General features: G+C 44.2%; 1 protein-coding gene across 1 annotated transcript in view; it reads right to left on the reverse strand.

The window, feature by feature from the left end:
- LOC118679427 (T cell receptor alpha chain MC.7.G5-like) overlaps positions 1 to 18,288 on the reverse strand; it is a 298,506-nt gene that overhangs the window by 4,579 nt on the left and 275,639 nt on the right. The window lies entirely within an intron of this gene.

An 18,288-nucleotide genomic window follows, 5' to 3' on the forward strand; every position in this document is an offset into this window, starting at 1 on the left:
CTACCATTTATTAGATGCAAGCCTGAGCAAGTCATACCACCCCTTAAATCTCAGGAATTTCATTTGTAAAATGAAGATGTTACCTCGTTCACCTTCCTAAGTAGGCTTTTCTGAGAAACTAATAAGAATTTTTCCATATAAAATTATATTTAATAAAGTATTGAACAGATATAAGTAGTTGTAGCTACTGATACTACCAGGATATTGTTACCGCAATGTGCTACCGAGTAATGCATAGTTTCTACTCTTCACCCCCAGGAAGCAGGAGTTGCTGAAGGCTTTTCCTCAGCGCTGAGAATCATTTTTTCAGCATTTCCGTAAGGTTTAGTGTTTTAATGTAATTCTCATTGTTTGTTCTTTCAGACCTCCTGCCTTTGGAGGAAGAAGCAGAGGTTTGCAGGGAGGATTAACACATTGGGGCCACCCAGAGAGATTACAGCAGGGTTGGGACTACAGCTTCCTGCCCCTGTGGTTCTCTGCTCCCACAGCTCCTCACCATGCACACAAGGCTTCTCAGACTAGTGCTGCACCCCACTTACTGAGCCAGCCAGGGTGGCCTTGGCAATGCAGACATCCAACTGGACCTGAAACGGGAAATTAGACCTTGGCATGGTCTTGGGATGCTGAGTCAAGGCAGAACTGCCTGCGGGTGGGGCGACCCCTGGAGCAGCAGAGCATACTGGGTCCATGGTCACATGTAAGGGACATCCAAAGCTTTGGCCCCGAAGGATTCTGCCAGCTTCCCTCTAATCTCCGTGTACTGTGGGACTTGGCATCACTGTGGGTTAAGGTCCTATGACATAAATCTTTTACTGGGAGGGGAGGGATGGGAAGTCATTAGCAGGACCAACACACCCCAAAGGATTTTTTAGTCATCAGTGGGAGTCGTGGGCATGACTGGGAAGGGGAGCATGAAGATGTGGAGATGCTGAGAGAATGTGGCCTCCAAAAGAAGACAGAGGACAAGTTGGCACCAGATGCAGTTTGGCCTAAAGGGGTGGAGGGATGGCTATGGGGGCCAGATGCCCAACTTTGAATCCTGGTTCAACACTCACTTAAGTCTTAGAGCCAGTGGGTATCAGGCTGGAGAAGGTCAAGACCACGCTGTCCAATATGATTGATAGTCTTTAGCTACATGTGGCTATCTAAATGAAAGTTAACTAAAATTAAATAAAATTAAAAATTCAGTTAAAAATTAAAATCTCATTTTCTGAGGTGGCTGCTATATTGGATGGTGCAGACTGATAGACCATTTCCACATCACAGAAAGTCCTATTGGAAAGCATCAGTCTGGAGAGAGCAATGCCACGGATCATGAGACTTTGAGGAAAGACAGAAGGAGTTGAGTGTGAGACTGAAAAGCCATCCTGAAGTTTGTGAGGGGTGACTACCAGGGGCAGACCAATTGCTCAGCTTTGCTGATGAGAGATCAAAATAAAATAGCAATAAATGCAGTCAGAATAATTGAGGCGATTTTTAGCTTTTTTCACACCCTGTTTTTTTTATCAGTTAATACCCTTTGGGCTTCCCTATCTGCATTTTTGCTGTTGTTTCTCCTGTTCATCTTCCCTATCTCTGATTTCCTCCCTTGCTCATCCTCTCCCCACATCCCCCTTCTCAATCTCCTCTTTGAGCTCATCCTCCAAAGTACTTGGCTAGAACTGTCTGTTCTAAATAATCCAGGGATTCTCTACTGCCTGTTGAATAATGGCCAAACTTCTTGGCATGACATTCAGGGTCTGCCATAATCTTCCAAATCTTGAATTTCCTCTCTCAAGCCCTTTATATGCCCATTAAGAGTATTGGCTCCCTGGGATGTCAGCTCCGTGATAGCGCAGGCCCGTTTCTGGTTTACTGCCCATCCCTGGTATCTACCACATACTAGTACGAGGTGCTCAAACAACTGCTGAATAAATACATGGGCTACTGACCATCAGGTTTGCAAAATTTCTGCTTATTAGGCTTTTTGGTTAAAGAAGCTGGTATTCATCCCTAAACTTGATTTTTTTAAGCCCCAGTTTACTTTTACTCCCATGTACCTCTGGCGCAGCCTTAATATTTTTATCTGAAAACAAGAAATAAGTCACTTTTCATTTCGAGGGCTTTAAGGGCTTCTGGGAGAAAAGCATCCTGCTCCACCGTAGCAAGATAAACGTGTCCTACCATAGACGATATCTCCGAAGGCAGCTCTAGCGAGACTTTTCAACGTGGACGTTCAGCTATTCTAGATCCTAACCTTTCATTTGAATTCAAAACTAACCACAAAAGCATGTGTCCCAATGCTCTGTGCTTTAGGTCCCCAGGGCCACAGCAGTGATTGAAAGCTCCCTTACCACGAAATCTGTGCTTTGCAGTTAGACCCTAGGAACCCAGAAATATGAGTAAGAGAAACTGACTGAATCCTGCCGAGGCTCCGGTGAGCATTAGGAAGCAGTAACACTTCCTGGGAAGACTTACCGGGAATGATGGAAACTCTGGTGCCTTTGCCATATTGCAACTGGGAGGCAACACTGCCATACCACTTCCAATATCTCCATTACAGAAACCCTTAGTTTCTCCTCTGAGGAAGGGGGTAACCCCTCTTCCAGCCCATTGAGAAAGGAGAGGCGAGGCCCCTGGGCCATGAGCTACCCATGGAAAGAGCTGGTCTTTCACCTTCCTATCTGGTCTGCATTTCTAAATTGGATTCTGTTTCCCAGTGGCTGGCCATGGCCTTGACTGTCTGTATTCTCCTGAAGGCTCTCATATTCATTTTCTTCATTGCCTAAGAAGACATCTTTGCCTTTCTCTCCATCTAACCTTATTATCAGACTTATGCCTGATTGCACGTGCCTTGTTTAATCTTAAGATCATGCCCTCTTTCTTGTTGTTCTTTGTGCCTGGAACCCACTCTCTCTCCTTTCTTTGTTCATATAGATCTTATTTATCTTTCAGGCTCAAGGGACCTTTTTCTACTGCATAAAGAAAGCCATCTCCATCTAGGCCAACTTTCCGGCCAAGACCCTATTCCTCTGAATCTCTAATGTGCCTATTGACATCATCAATTGGCCAATACTAAAATAGTCTTTAGGTTGCTGAATTTGCAATAGTTCTGTCCCTTTTGCTAGTTTTTATCCTATTTGGGGACAGGTCAGAAATCTATCTAAGACGTCTCTATACTCAGTCTAATATTTTACTGAGTGATGAACACATTGAAGGCATTTAAAAATATCCATTGGACAATTAGAGTTCAATTTTAATGTGTTTGACCTAGAGAAACACAGACTTTAAAGATTGATAATGATGCCTTCTTCCTTCATAAAGGCCTCTGTAAGGCAATCAGTTAGAACACCCACAATTGGCCTTACCATAGTCATCACCAAGTTCCCAGGGGCAAGGATTAATGGCACTGGCCCATGGGTTGCAAGTGGTGCCATCTGGGATGACTCACCAGATATTATGGACACTCGGGTCCCTTTCCCAAATGTGAGTTTACCAGTCATTCCTCCAGAGGCACACTGCAATTGACACCAGCACAGAAACTCACTGGCCCTACCTCCTACTTCATTCAATAGGAAAAGCACTGATTTTCCATAAGGACTGGAAAATCACCCTCTTTAGAGTTAGACCTTCTGCTCTTTTGTGTTGAGATTTTGTCTCGGATGTGTCCAACCCTTTCCCTCCTGCCCCATCCTGCTGTAGTGCTCTGGGTTGGAGGTTGTGACTTTAATAAACCAATAATTTAGTAGAGCAGAACTCCTTGCTCAGGGGAGCAGTGTCTTGGATCTTCTCGTGGAAGGCCCAGGACTACTTGCCCATCAAGTGCTTCATGATTCTTTAGGTCCCAGACTAAGGATGTTTCTGGGGCATTGAGGGCTAGATGGGAGGATATTTGAGGGATGAGTGGAAAGAACCATTTGGGATCTTACTGAAGAAAATACCTGGGCTCAACTCAGCCTCTTGGACAAAAAAGAATTAGTTGTCAATGTCCACCCTTGCCCCACTCTACTTACTTGGCTGGACACTCACTCTGGTCCCTGCTCCAAAGATGAGCTTGTTAACACCAGTATTTCCCCACTACAAGTAAGGACTTTGCAATAACCTTCCTGATGTTAATCTGCTGGAACCCACCAGGATCTGAGAGCACCAGCCTAAAAGTCTCCCTGGGTCTTTGTTTCTTAGACTTCCTATTTCCCAGGGAAGCGGTTCCCCTTTCCCTTTGTAATAATGTGAGCTTTAATACAGAAATACCTTGATGATAATAATAATTTAGAAAAGCTATCATTTATTGATTACTTGCTATGTACTGGGTATTGTCTCATATTATTATGATGTGGTTATTGTCATTTTGCTTTTGAGAAACTGGAGACTATTAGCTAGACAGAGAAGAGACAGAATTTTCCCCAGATCTGCCAGCTTCCCAAGCTGTGCTATAAGCCCCTACCATCTTGCCTCCATGCCTTGTTATTTCACAAGGCATAACTGCTGTTTAAATAGGGGTCAGAGTCACCTTTATCCTGAGAGAGGTTCAAAACTCTACTTAAACTCCAGAGAGGATGATTCTGCTCATTAGCCAAACCAGGGAATTTAGCTACCTGCTGCAATACGAGAGAATTTGTGTTTGCCATTAACCATCTCTTTCCCCTCAAGGACACTTAGCTGATTTCCTGAATGTTCAGATTATCTGGTGCTGATGTTATAGGCGTTGCTTGATAGCACCAGGTATCTGGAACTCTTTTTACGTTTTCATAAATTATTCGGCTCAGATTTTTATCTACTCTGCTGGCTCTTGGCATTTCTGTCTTGAATATGAGAAATGGGAACATTTTAAGTCACCAAGAGCTTGTAGAAATGGAAAACAAATGTTCCATTTATCCCTGACTTTGCCATAAATCATTGCTTGTTTTCTCATAGACAAGTCATCAGTTACTTTTACTCTGGTCATTTGCATGGTCTTACTCACATGGGTGTACAGCCAGCCTGGTCCTGGTTCCAAAGATCAGCTTACTATAGCCACCAGATGCCACACAATAGAAGGGTGCTTTACAAGAACTCTAACCAGGAAGGGCCAGCTTTCCTGGGCAGTGATGCATCCTGTCCCTGTGTTATAGGCTCTTCCAAATCCCCCTATCTCTGACACACGAGAGAAGTCTGGCTCACTGAGTCCTAATTCCTCAGCTTCCTTTGTAAGCATCCCACGAACCTTTCCCTCAAAGCCAGCTTGAGCTGGTCTGGCCTTCTGGAGGGTGGATGCCCATTCTGGGTCCCACAGCTGAATTGGAAGAGCCTGGAGAAGAACCGGGGATTAATTTTGGAAATGAATGTTGAGGGTAGCTTTATAACAGTGGAAAAGAGGGTAGGGCTTACTCATGGAATGGAGGCCTATGAAGGACACCCCTTTTAGAGAGTGGTTCCTGGAGGGCAGAGAAAGACAGATTAAAATTGGGAATATTCACATAAATGCACAGGAGGACTTCTTAACTGTGAGGGTTGTGAAAATCTGGAGAAAGTTATGGGGCTCGAGAACTCTTTCTCTGGAGGTTTTTAAGATTCAGGTTGATATCCATGCGGAGAATAAAAGTCTCCAAAGTTTGAGAGTGGTTTAGACAAGTATACTTGAAGACTGACAATGTATAGTACCACTTTAAAGGCTCTGAGAAGTCCTGCTGGTAAAGAAATCCAGAGATTCTCAAACCTATTTGATCCAATAATCTTAAAAAAACACCCACACCAAAACACCACTCATCAATGCCTATAGAACACATGCACCTTTAAATATATGTTCCTTGGAAGTCCTTTCTCTAGTTCCAAGTATTTAAAATTCCATCCGAAATTTTAGCCTAATTTTATCCTTAAGTTTTCTGTGTTCTGAACCTGTTTGTTTTACCTAGTCCTGTGGACACAGCCTCATTGATGCAGATTATTTCTTTCTAATCATTATGAAACCATTCTATTTGGGCAATGGCTGGACATGGTATCCATTGTATAGCAAGTTCTCCTCCCACAGCTTGAGGGCAGATACAGATGCAGTCCACCTGCAGGACCCAAAGCGCCCCAACATTTGCAGGGCTGACCTACTAGGAACAATGGCAACTTTGAAGCCTTTCCCACATGTGAATTTATCAGTCTTCCTTCCACACACCTTCCCACACACCTTGGAGCTGTGTACTTCAAAGAAGAGTCTTGTCCTAATGGAGACATTCCCTGGGGTGGGGGAGGTCTCTCAAGTGGACTTCATGTAGTTATCATTAGGCCTTTCTCCTTTTGCTGCTCAAACCCCTTTGTGCTGCTTCCCTATCACAGGTGTTGTAGTTATGCCTCTGAATGCTGGATCTTGAGAAGTATGATGGGTTCCAGGCTTTCTAAATGCAGCCTGCACTGCCTCACGACAGGGAAGAGGCCTTGATGAAACAACAAACGAACAAACAGGGAGGAAGTTCCCCTGGAGAGATGGGATCTCCTTCCCCCCACTGTGAGCATGTGGATGGATTCTGTAATTTCCTTGTTTTGAAGTCTAACACCTCCGTTGGAGAATCCTTGCTACTGTCTAAGCCAATAGATTCTAAACAGCCACTACACCTCCACTCAAGCCTTCCCTGACTTCCCTCACCAGAGGCATTTTTTCAACAATCATTTGTTCAGTGACACCTATGCTAGGCTGAGGAGGTGTAAGGGTGAAGGAGGGAGGGTGCTGGCCACGGGGTTTACAGGGCCATGAGGATGGATATATGTACCAGGCAGCTAGGCCAGGAGGTCCGACACCTTCCTTTCTGCTCCCACTGTGACTTGTATGCCTCCATTGCAACACTGTGATGCTGGCACAATCACCTCTGTGCCGAGTTTACCCCCTGCGAGATCCCCAGAGGCAGAGGTCTGCATTGTCCTTCCCTCCCTCCCTTTCTCGCATGGAGCAAAGTGCTTAGAATATAGTAGTTGCTTAGTAAATACATTGAACAAGAAGGCCCTCTAAATATTTAATTGTATCTTAATGCAGTCTTGCTTTCTATCTTCTTTTATAAGGACTATTTCATTTCTCTTTTAAACTGTTATGATTTCATTTCCTAAACTTTTAATTGTTTTTGTTGCATTATGTTGACATTAAGTTCTTCCCCTGTCTCTAGACTAGATGCCGAGTTTTGCAAGAGTGTGTCCACCGCCCAGGGTCTTTGGGAAGTTTAATTTATCACCTCTCATGAAAACTAGAAGGTAACGAAAATAAATTTTTGGGCATAATCAGTCACAACGTCTTTTCTAATAAAGATCTTTTGTCTCAGAGGAACCTAAGAACAGCAAAAGAGTCTGCCTCTGCAATGATGAAAAGGCCAATTCCCACTGGCAATTACTACTGTTAGAATATAAACCACCACTGAACCAGTGGCTGGGAATTCAAATTTCACACATTCAAGCCTCATAAAGAAACATGAGACATTAGCTCAGGAAGTGCAGATTCAACACATAAGAAAGTAAAGTAGGGACTTTCTGCGTCTTTGGTGAGTCTGAGGTCAGGCACTTACTTGGAAGCACATGGAGTCTCGTTCCGCTCCCAAAAGTGAGTGTTCTGCCTCCTGTGTCTGCACCCTGGTACATGGCAGTACAAATACCTGCCCTCTGCCACCCGGGGCGGCTGGCTGGCCCCCTCCCACATTTACAGCCCTCAGTCTTGGGAACAGAGCTTTTTAAACAGCCTGCTCCATGGTTGTGAGGATAAATTTCTCTCTCTGTGTCACTTTAGGTTCAATAAACAGCCCTCCTAGGTTTCTACTTCCCTCCCTGCGGTACCTGCATCCTCCCTGCCCCGTCTAACGACTTCACTCTTCAGAAATGCTGAGTCCTGTGCCAAGGCTGCCACGGTCACCACGGAAAGAAGTCTCAGGATGGGCCAAGCAAGGACTAAAAGGTGGCCTTTGGGTCTGAGCCTTCTTACTTCACGGAGCGCAGGAGGGATGGTGGTGGTAGTGCAGTGGCGTGGTTAACAATGCAATGGAGTAAAATAGATTCGAGTTAAACTCTGGCTCTGTCACTCCTAGTTGTGTGATTTGGGGCAAGTTACTTGCCCCAAACATCTGTTTCCTCACTTGTGAAATGGGAATAATACCAGCTACCTAACACTAGGATGGGCATGATCATCAAATGAAAAATTACACGAGGGACAGAGTGTAGTCACTGGCACATGTCAGGCATTCAGTCAGTCAGTAGTAGCGAATAAGAGGATGATTCCAGCAACACTTTACACGGAGGGAAAGGGAAGCAGCTTCTTGCAGTCAGAGGAGAAATGTCCCCACCCCACCACCCACTCCGGCACCACTGGGTGCCTCAGCACCCTGTCTGGGATGCTCCCATGTAGGACAAATAGCTCATGGGTCCAAGGGAAGGTGCTGAGAGAGAGCCTCAGTTAGAGGGCTGAGGGGCAGGGTAGACCCTTGGCTGTCCGGGATAAAGTTCTGCTTTAGCAACCTAACCAAGAATGAAGTCTCTTTTCTCAAAACGTGGGCGTTTGTCCTCTGCAAGCACTGTGCAAAACCCTTGTCCACACAGCCTCATTAGACCCGACACTCTGATAAGTTACTCCCAGACAACAAAGGACTCCTTCCACGACGAGCAGACCAGACTCTCATTATTGTGATATCTTCCAAAATGTATTTCTGTCTACATTTCCCTTGATCATTTCTATAATACTCACATGGATGAACAACAAGGCTGGTCCCACCTCCAAACGTAGGTATGTAGTTTCCTCCTGATACACACAGCAGGAAAGCCTTTGATAAAACCCCCTCTACCCACTGCCCAGGGGTGTCAGGGCAACAATCCAAGGAAACACTGGCCGATGCTCCCTGAGGTGCAGGAATCTCTCACAGCTGTCCTCAGGCCCTGAGCCATGGCCTCAGAGCAGTGATGGGAGCCTGGGGTTAGGGGCTGGACAGCTGCTCACCCCGGTCCCCAGGAGAAAACACACACTCCTGTCAACAGAGAAGCGGGGCAGCAACTCCCCCACACCACCACCACCACCACCGACCTGCCTGCTTAGGCAACACTAAGGGCCTGACTGCACCTCTGTTGGCAGACGTAAGGGGCTCCTAACGTGCCCAAGGATGGAGGCAGAGGAGATTTGATATTACATTGTGCTGACGGGTTCTGACCGCCTTTCTGGAAGCTCCCCTGTCCTGTCTTTCCCTTTCCTTTGCCCTTTGAAGCTTCCCTTCGCAGCCTTCTTCCTGGGGACCAGGGGTTGGTCCCTGCCTGTCCCTCTTCCTGGCCAGACTCCAGGCAGGATTCAGGCCCTTCCTGATCGGTGTGTTCATCCTTCCCTCTTTACCTCCTGGAAATAGGCCAAGGCCCCCAGAGCTCTTTGGTTCCTTTATTTCTAATGAGCTTCATTCACACAGGGCCCTGCTTTTATGAAAGGCTAGGACAGAAAAAAAAGTCACAACAATTTCTATAACATTTTTGGAAGATGGGAGCAAACCGAGATCACACTCCTACTTCAGAGACACGAGGTGAAGCTCACAGAAGTCACGGCCTGCTGGGCTGCGGTCCTGGGCTGAGGTGGAAACTCTACCCTCAGTCTCTGACCACTGTGTGCTGTCGGCCCTCAGCTGACTGCTCGCTGGGCTCGAGGGCCATACTAGCAAGGGCTGTGTGGCTCTGCCAAGCTCAGGAGTGTGGGTGATGGGCTGGAACCCCGACATGGCCCCAAACTGCCTGCCCGGCATGGCCTTGGACAGATGCTTAGACTCCGAGCCTCTGGTTCATTCTACAACATGAATAAGACTTCCCCAAGGTCCCTTTCAGCTTTCACTTCTGTGGTCCTTTGTTGAGTTTGAAACCCAGCCTCAGGGAAGAGCAGGGAATAGAGGATGAGAGTGTGGTCAGTAGAGATGCTGAGACAAGGGAGGGTAAAGGTTTGGGACAATGTCCATCTAAGAACCTGAGGTGTGGCATTAATGGAAGACACATCCTGCCCCCTCCCATGGAAATAAAAAGTAGACCAGCACTGGGGTAGGAACAACAGTGGAGGGGGCTCATTTTTACAGAAGAATCTGGGCTCACTTACTTGGTGTGACCACCACGTAGGTCCCTTTCCCAAAAATGAGTCTGTTGTTTCCATAGTCACACTCTAGGTAACTGCATTACAAAAAGGTCCTGGTTTTCCCCACCCTCTAGTGGAGGTCACACACTCTTCACCGTAGCTCTGAAAGCTGGGAACCTGAAAGGGCGGACCCCAATGTTTTCCCTGTAAGGGGTGGGGGAGGGACTGAAGGAGCCTCCCTGATAGTTGTAACAGCACCAGCTACCTGGTGGCTTCCATTTTCCTCACCACAGCTATCAACAAACACAGCCCCCGGCTATTTCTCCTCTAGGTAAAACAGTTTCACAAGACTGTGAAAACCTGCCCCCTACATGGGCCGGGAGGTGTGAGTAAATCTAGAGACTCGGGCAGCAGGCAGGCATTTCCCACCTCAGCTGCCAGGCCAGATAAGAAGACACCACTTTCTCGGGGACATGGGCAAAAGTGTATTCTCCACTTTGCCAGAAGGTGTAGGAGAAAGAGCATTCCCAGCACCCCGTGCTGGGGCACCTGCCACAGAGCCTGGGTCTGACTCCGAGAACCCACGTCCTCTCAGGCTGAGCAATCCAGCCTGGTGCCTCAGCCTGACTCACTCCTGATTCTGTCCTCACCTCACTCAATGCTTCCTGCACAAAGAGGGCTTTCTGTCCTCAAGAAAGTCAAACATCTTAGCATAGAACACACTTTGTTCCTTTTCCTGAAACATCCATGGGCCGCGCTGGCTCTCTGCCCGGGAATTGGACTGTCCACTGGCAACGCTGTCCTGCCTCCGGCCCACAGGGCTCCCCGCCAAGTCCCAGGTCCCATGCAGGACCAAACACAGCGCCCACCTTAGCTCACTCAGTGTCTGACATGACTGGAAGTTCTTGAGAGCAGGGGCATCATCTTAGCGTCCTCTTTTCTTTGCTTATTTCTTCTTAAAAAACCAATCATGGTCCCTGGCTTGTTGGTGATACTCAATAATCATTTAATGAATTGAACTTACTTTTACTGTCCATAATTATTGGGACAAGGAGGCCCATTTGGGGAGAGGTTAAAAGCTAAGTAAACAGGAGCTACAATATCTAAGTGCTTAGGCAGAGAAAACCCAGGGAAGCATTTCTGAGAGAGACTGTCATGAGGCAGTATAAAACCCCAAGCGTCGGGAGGTTTATATGAACCTCAGCAAGGAGGGGGAAACGGGATGGTCAAGGAAAATCCTAGACTCCAAAGTAAACTCAAATATTTTTCTTCTGCTATCTTGACATAGATTCTCCTTAAAGGGTAAAAAGAATAACAACACAGAAAATACATATATTCCAAGTCAGCAGCATTGTAATGGTCAATAACAACAAAATAGTGGTAGTAGTAATGATGGTGATATCCTATTACAGACCATGCTAAATGCTACATATAAAAACATAAATCCAGTATTGGAGATGGGGCTACACATTTCTGGAGATCTGACTTACGTGGGATGATCAACAGTCGGGTGCCAGTTCCAAATACGAGTGTCTGAAAGCCTGTATTCACACTCTGAAATATCTCTGTACAGAATGGCACCCTGTAGCTGGGATTCCTAGGTCACACACATGTTAGTTATTGGGTGAGTTCCTGTGTCTCTGTGCATGTACCAAAGTGGGAGGGGGTATATAATTTAGCTATTTAACCTTCATTTTCCCAAGACCATTGGAAGGTGACAAGAAATAAGGCAGAATCCAAAAGGATATCCTACTTTGTCTAGAGTGGGTTATATAAAAATGTCACAGCCATTCAGTTGAAAAAGCCATTCCTATCATTACAGTGTTTCAGTCCTAGACAGGACTTCGGGTAGTTTTATCCACCTGTGCTTTTTAAGTGTGCAGTTCATGTTTCCCGCACAATTGATGCTCATGAATACTATCTAATGCTGCAGTATCACGGGCCACTTATCTTCTTTAAATAACAAACAAACCATGGGGGGAAAATCAGCGAAGACAGATGCCCCTCACTCATACAAACCAAGTTATTTCATGGAACTTACTTGCTTTAACAAATAGTCTTGTTCCTGTCCCAAAGAAAACTTTGAAGTTTCCAGTATTTCCCACAGTGGTTTGTGTTGTGACAAAATGGGCCATTTCCTTTTCCTTCCATTTTTATACTACAGCTGGGGAGCAGGCCCGGGGAGCATATGGGTCATTGCTAATAACAAGAGCACTTTTTAATACTCCCCTAACAAAACCCATTTGTTATTTCCCCCAGGTTCCCGAACATATCTCACAGCTCCTATCTACTGGAAGGTTAGTTCACCAAAGAGTAGTCACAGTTCTGTGAGAACCAGAGACCAGGATCTCCATCCCCAGGTTTTAGTCCCAGCCCCTGATCTCACTGACTTTATGATATTGGACAATTCAACCAACCTCCCTGGGGCATAATTTTCTTATTAGAAAAATAAAGAAGTCTGAATGAGGCATTTCCTTAGCTCCCTTTCAGGGGTAAAATTATATCATCTAGCAATGTCCAAACTGCCCTCAATGTTGCATTTTTCTATAACACAGATGAGTCAGGCACTTGCAGATCAGTCAAACTGGTGACTGGTCTACCTGGAGAAATACAAGAAATAGTGAGGGAAAGGGGAAGTCAGAGCAAGGGAGTAGCTGCTGCCAGCTCTTCTCTCTCTTCTCTCCCTTGTAGTAAATGCTCCCAGTGGCCCTTGAACTTTTTTTTCTTCATTAAAATGGGAAGAGAATACTTTGGACACCTGAGGCATTCAAGTCAAGATTTCCCAAAGCTCCGACTCTAAGTGATGGCAACATCTAAGAATACAAAAGATAAATTCCATGTATTTCCTTACTCACTGTGATTGGCATCATCTCTCATTTCTAAATAAGCCCTGGCATAGGGTCTGTGACATAATGTGGTAGAAAGAGCAAGGCTTGAGATCAGGAAGCTGACTCTGGTTTGAATCTAGACCCTGCCACTTATTAATCTTTCTTAAAAAAACCAACCATGTTGGATCTTGGACAATTATTTCTCTGAGCCTCAGTTTCTTCCCCTGTAAAAGAGGAGTGCTGCCCCCTGCCCCATAGAGTTGTTTAAAGACAAAACATATCATATGTTCTGTGTATGTTTATTATTTCTATGTTAGGTTAGGTTATTGACTAACAAGGTTATTTCCTTCGGGTTATGGAATTTGTTTATGGACTAGCCATAAGAATCCATACCCTCGAATCATAGAAACTCTAGGGTGGTATAGGAGCACAGATTTTGAAAGCTTCAACCTTCTCACCTCACACTGGAAGAGTATGAGGCACACAGTGGGGCAATGCGTGGTTCAGTGTTACATTGCCATTTGGGACCTACACCAATCTAGAACTACACTGAAACCAGAAGCCCTGGGCTCTTTACTCTGCACGTCACTGACTCTTCTTGGACAGTGATTTGTATAAAGGGACACAATCTATAAAGTGAACTGGGTATGGCTTATTTGGGGCATGGATAAAATGACCTTGAATATCCCCCCCACGGTGTGTCTCTGAATCAATGGCAGTGGAAGTAGAAAGGGTCTATTACATCATGGCCAGACAATTTTCAGCTCTTCTAACCACACTCTCCCCCCACCCCCTAGCCCCTTTATCAGGCTCCATTTAGCTTAATTCTAGTGCTAAAAACGTCAATATTAGACAGAGCTCTGTTAGCCTCATATAATGGGAAAAATCATAACGGTTTGCTAATTTCTAATGCAAAGAAAATACGCTCATACAGTTTTTGATTACTTCCGCTAATTTATCTGGGTACCACAATTCTTAATACTTCAAAACTAGATCACAGTTAATTGTAAATAACATAGAAATGACAAAAATGAAATCTCCTTTTCTCTTGTTCACCATCACCAGAATGCGTTTTGTAGTTACCATATAATCCCACACTTACTCAGCTCCACTTTTAGCTGGGTGCCTGTCCCAAAGGTGAGTTTGTTTGTTCCTCCCATGAGTCCCACAGTGTCTGATGCCTCATAATAAACTCCCTTCTGTCACTCCATCTCTTTTCCTGAGTTACCTAATGAGTTAGAAAACACTCAAGATTCAATATAGTTATTTGACTTATTCATATGAGAAAATAGCTCTCCCCGTGACCCCAAATGGAATAAATTCATAGGCTGTTGGTGCTGGAAGACTAGAGAGGTTATCCAGATCTACTTCCCAATTTACAGATGAGAAAAATGAGGCCCAGAGGCAAGAGATCTGCAGTAAGTACACTGCTGGTTGGCAGCAGAGACCAAAACAGGGTCAATTTGATTCTCAATCTAGTGTTTTTCCTTCTCCACCACACACTGAATGTACTGTGGTGATTACTTTATCCTCTTCTCCCCTTTTGCCTGGAAACTTGATTTCTTTGGGTGTTTGATTTCAATTAAACAAACATTTAATGACTTACTTTGTAAAAGGACCATATTAGACACTTGATGGGATATATGAAGAGACTGTTCGCAAGGAACTTTCAGTTTTAATAGGCAGATCTTCCCAGTAATAAAAGATTTCCGTAGCTGTATATATCACAGACTGTCCAAGATACCACAGCTGAATTTGGGATAGAGGGTAAAAGTAATGGGAGGGATGCCTGGGGAGAGACTATAGTCTAGGCTTTACATAGGAAGCCAGGCCATTTCTAGAGAAATCAGGTTTGTCCTAATCATCTAGGATGTTAGTCTCTACTCCATTCTGACCCAGTGAATTAGTTTTACTGTTAGTTCCATCTTTTCTCTTAGTTATTTTTAGTTTAAAAAGCCCTCCATGAAGGCTCAATCTTAAATTCATAGGTCAACTGAGGAAACAAGGATGATACATCCATAAAGGTAAAACACAGTGAGAACATGTAGATGCCTTAAATTACGTAAGAGGAAAACTAGGGTGGGATGGGGTCAACATTTACCTGGAGAGACGAGAAGCATAGTGCCCTTTCCAAAGGTGAATGTGTTGTATCCTGAATTCACACTATAGCAACCCCTCATACAAAAATAGCCTGCAGTGTTGGGCTTTCACTTGGGGGAGAGGGAAGAAAACCCCATCACTTATGGATAACCTATCATGTATCAAGCTGGTTAACAATCTTGTGGGCCACAACTACAACAACTGTGTCACAAGCTGAGATGTTATTATCCTTATTTTACAAATGAACTAGCATTGCTACCAAAGACACAAATAGCCTAGATGCATGAGACAGATAAAAGGCATAAGATAGACAAATCTTAGGAGGATCTATGAGAGAGGAATCCTCTTTTGTATTCCTACAAGAGTGATATTGCACCTGTATTACATATATACTATACATATGTATATATATAATATTATTTAATTATATATATAATTATTTTGCTAGAAGCAGACATCAGAACTCTAGTAATAGTGAGCCCCCAAAATTCCAGCTCACCCACTATTACACATCACTTCTTGAGACCATGAAGACATTTTATCCTCAATCTTTCCATTATTCCCACTTACCAGGCCTGACCAGCAGTCTAGTCCCACTCCCGAAGTTCCACTGATAGCCTGCATTGTTCCCACAGTGTTTCTTAGTCAGCCAAAAACACTCACAAGCCCCACACATCCTTCTCATACGTGAGACTAAGAAATATGGTCCTTTTACCTACAAAGTAACTTTCTTTTTACATTCCACTAACACACAGGCCATTTGACTCAAATTTGGGCATTTATTGTGTAACACTTAAAATGAAGTCTTTATCTACCCACATGTCTGGGTCTATCACCATCACACTCATGATTTTTCAGCTCTATTTATTCAACAGATGTATCTAGTCCTTGTGTCTCCATTAGAGTTATCAAGTTTTAGATTCTTGCCACAGTGCCTCTCTTAATTTGAACTTCCATCAATTTGAAATGTCATGGAATAGGATCCAGATCATTGAGTGACAGCTTCCTGCTCTGCCAAGTTAACTTGTTCTGCAGACTCAGTGGGAGGCTTATTACTTGCTCAGGTCCTGTTCTGCCCCAGAGCCAGGCGTCCTCTGATTAAAGGACATCCTGCTTCAGATGTGGTGAACAAACAAACAAACAAAACAAAAACACCACCACTTGTCTTTTCTTTAGTTCTTATCCTTTGCAAATCTACTGTTTCTCATTTCTCATATTAGAACATCAGAGAATAGATGCAGGACCCTTCTACTATCTCTTTAGTCTTCTGAAAATGACCAGGAAAGGCCTATTGTGTTCTATTATCTGCTCCAAACATTACACTCAGAAAGGAGACAACATAGGGAAGGAGACATGCTTAGGAATTTAGACTTACTTGGGATGACTTGGAGTTTTGTTCCAGTTCCGAAGGTAATCTTTTGGCTACCCCCAACATTCACACTACAGTACAGGCCTTTGCAGAATGGCTTCCTATCTCCTGCCACTTTCATTTGGGTAGCATTTAAGTCACTCTACTTCAGTGGAAGAGAGAGTGGTTTTCACTAATGCCCCTGACTATAGGTCCATTATGAAAAGTAGCTAAGAACCTGCATATACATTCTTTCCATGTTGAATCACACTAGCTGACCTAGCCTATAATATTTTATATGTGTATAGCATTTAATAATTTACAAAGTGCTGTCATATACATTAGCTTATTTTATCTTTAAAATAACTTATGAGGTGATATTACACGTTTTCATTTTACAGATGAAGAAATTGTGACCCAGAGGCACTAGTCAAGCCAGGTTTAGAAGAACTGGAAAGGTTCAGGCAAACTTTCTGTTTTTTCCTTTAGGATCAACTCTCTGACTTGGCTGTTATAGTCTGTTATTTTTGGTTCATGTCTATGATTATTTTTCTCCACAGCTAGATTTTTCTATACTCTGTGCCATTACTTTAACATTTCTTTCTACATCAGAATGCACATAGGTCTGCATAAACCATTAATTTTTTGACACTCAGGCCCTACAAATACTGCAGTAAGTTCAATGGGCCTCAGTAGCCACATTAAGTCTCCTGCTTTAGTGACATATCACCTGCTTACTGGGCTTTACTGATAATCTCGTCCTACTCCCAGGGATAAATGTGTTATAAATCATAGACGTGCTACCTGACAACAATGCCTGAGCTGCCTTGATAATAGAGTAATGTGATTAGCATGCATCTCTCCTTCCCCATGGGAGCACTGGCTGGGATCCCCCCTTTTTATTACTGGAATAAAGACTAAGCCATGAAATTAAGGCTGTGAAAGACTCTTCTTCGGGCACCATAGTGGACGATGTAGGGGGAAGCCTGAGAAGTGTCTGAGTGATATTCTTTGGACAAACCTGACACTTATTTTACCCAGTAATCCTGTTTTACCAGCCAAAGGAAACCAGCTTCAATCCCCTTTTTTACTTAGGAATCAACTACACACAATCTCAGGTTTAGCAGATTGCTCCTATCTCTAGGTAACCTTTTATTCCTTTATCACTTTAACGTATTTAAAAATTATTTGTGAGCATGGAATGAAACATAGGGTATAGTTGGAGTACTAGTGTTGGGGAACAGAATCCATTTTTTCCATTTTGTTTTAATGGTTTTCATTACTAAACTGCAATACCCCGTGAATTAAAGAATAAGGAGACATTTAGTCAGCCTGTGCAATATAAGCCAGCAGGATAAGTACAAGCATTATGATCACTAATAACCAGGTACTTACTAGAACTCACGGATACGGTAGTTCCCTTCCCAAAGACCAGTGCAGTTCCTGCCTGGTAGGCACAGTGAAACGAGGCCCTGCAGATACCTCATGCATCCACTCACTCACTTACTCCACCTTGTATTTAACTATAAACAATGGAAAAATATTATGTCCTTGCTCTGGCAAGGAACTCAGTGGACTTTCCATGTTTGGGTGTGCAATAACAAAGCTCTGTTAATTCACGAGAAGGAGGGTAGGTGGTGGTAGGTCCTTCCCTCACTCAACCATGCACTGAACACCTCTGCTTGTAAGGCACTGTGCTGGGCACGGGGCAAAGAGGGGAGAGTTGCTCAGACACCATCCCTGTCCTCATGGTGCTTGCAGTCTAGGGCTGGGCACACATGAACAAATACTTAGATAATATAATGTCAGGCAATAAAACTACATGAATAAAATCAGGCTAAGCAATGGGACAGAGAACCACCAGAGAGCAGCTATATTTGGTGGCTTGGCTGGGCAGGAACAGTCTCTCTGAGGAGGTGAGGTCTGAAATGAGGCCCAGCATGACCTCCACTTACAGATAAGTAAATTGAGGCCCTGAAAGATCAAAGTCTGGCTCCAAGTCACAC

Source organism: Myotis myotis, unplaced genomic scaffold, assembly GCF_014108235.1.
Source record: "Myotis myotis isolate mMyoMyo1 unplaced genomic scaffold, mMyoMyo1.p scaffold_m19_p_1, whole genome shotgun sequence".
In the NCBI taxonomy this organism is placed as follows: Eukaryota; Metazoa; Chordata; class Mammalia; order Chiroptera; family Vespertilionidae; genus Myotis; species Myotis myotis.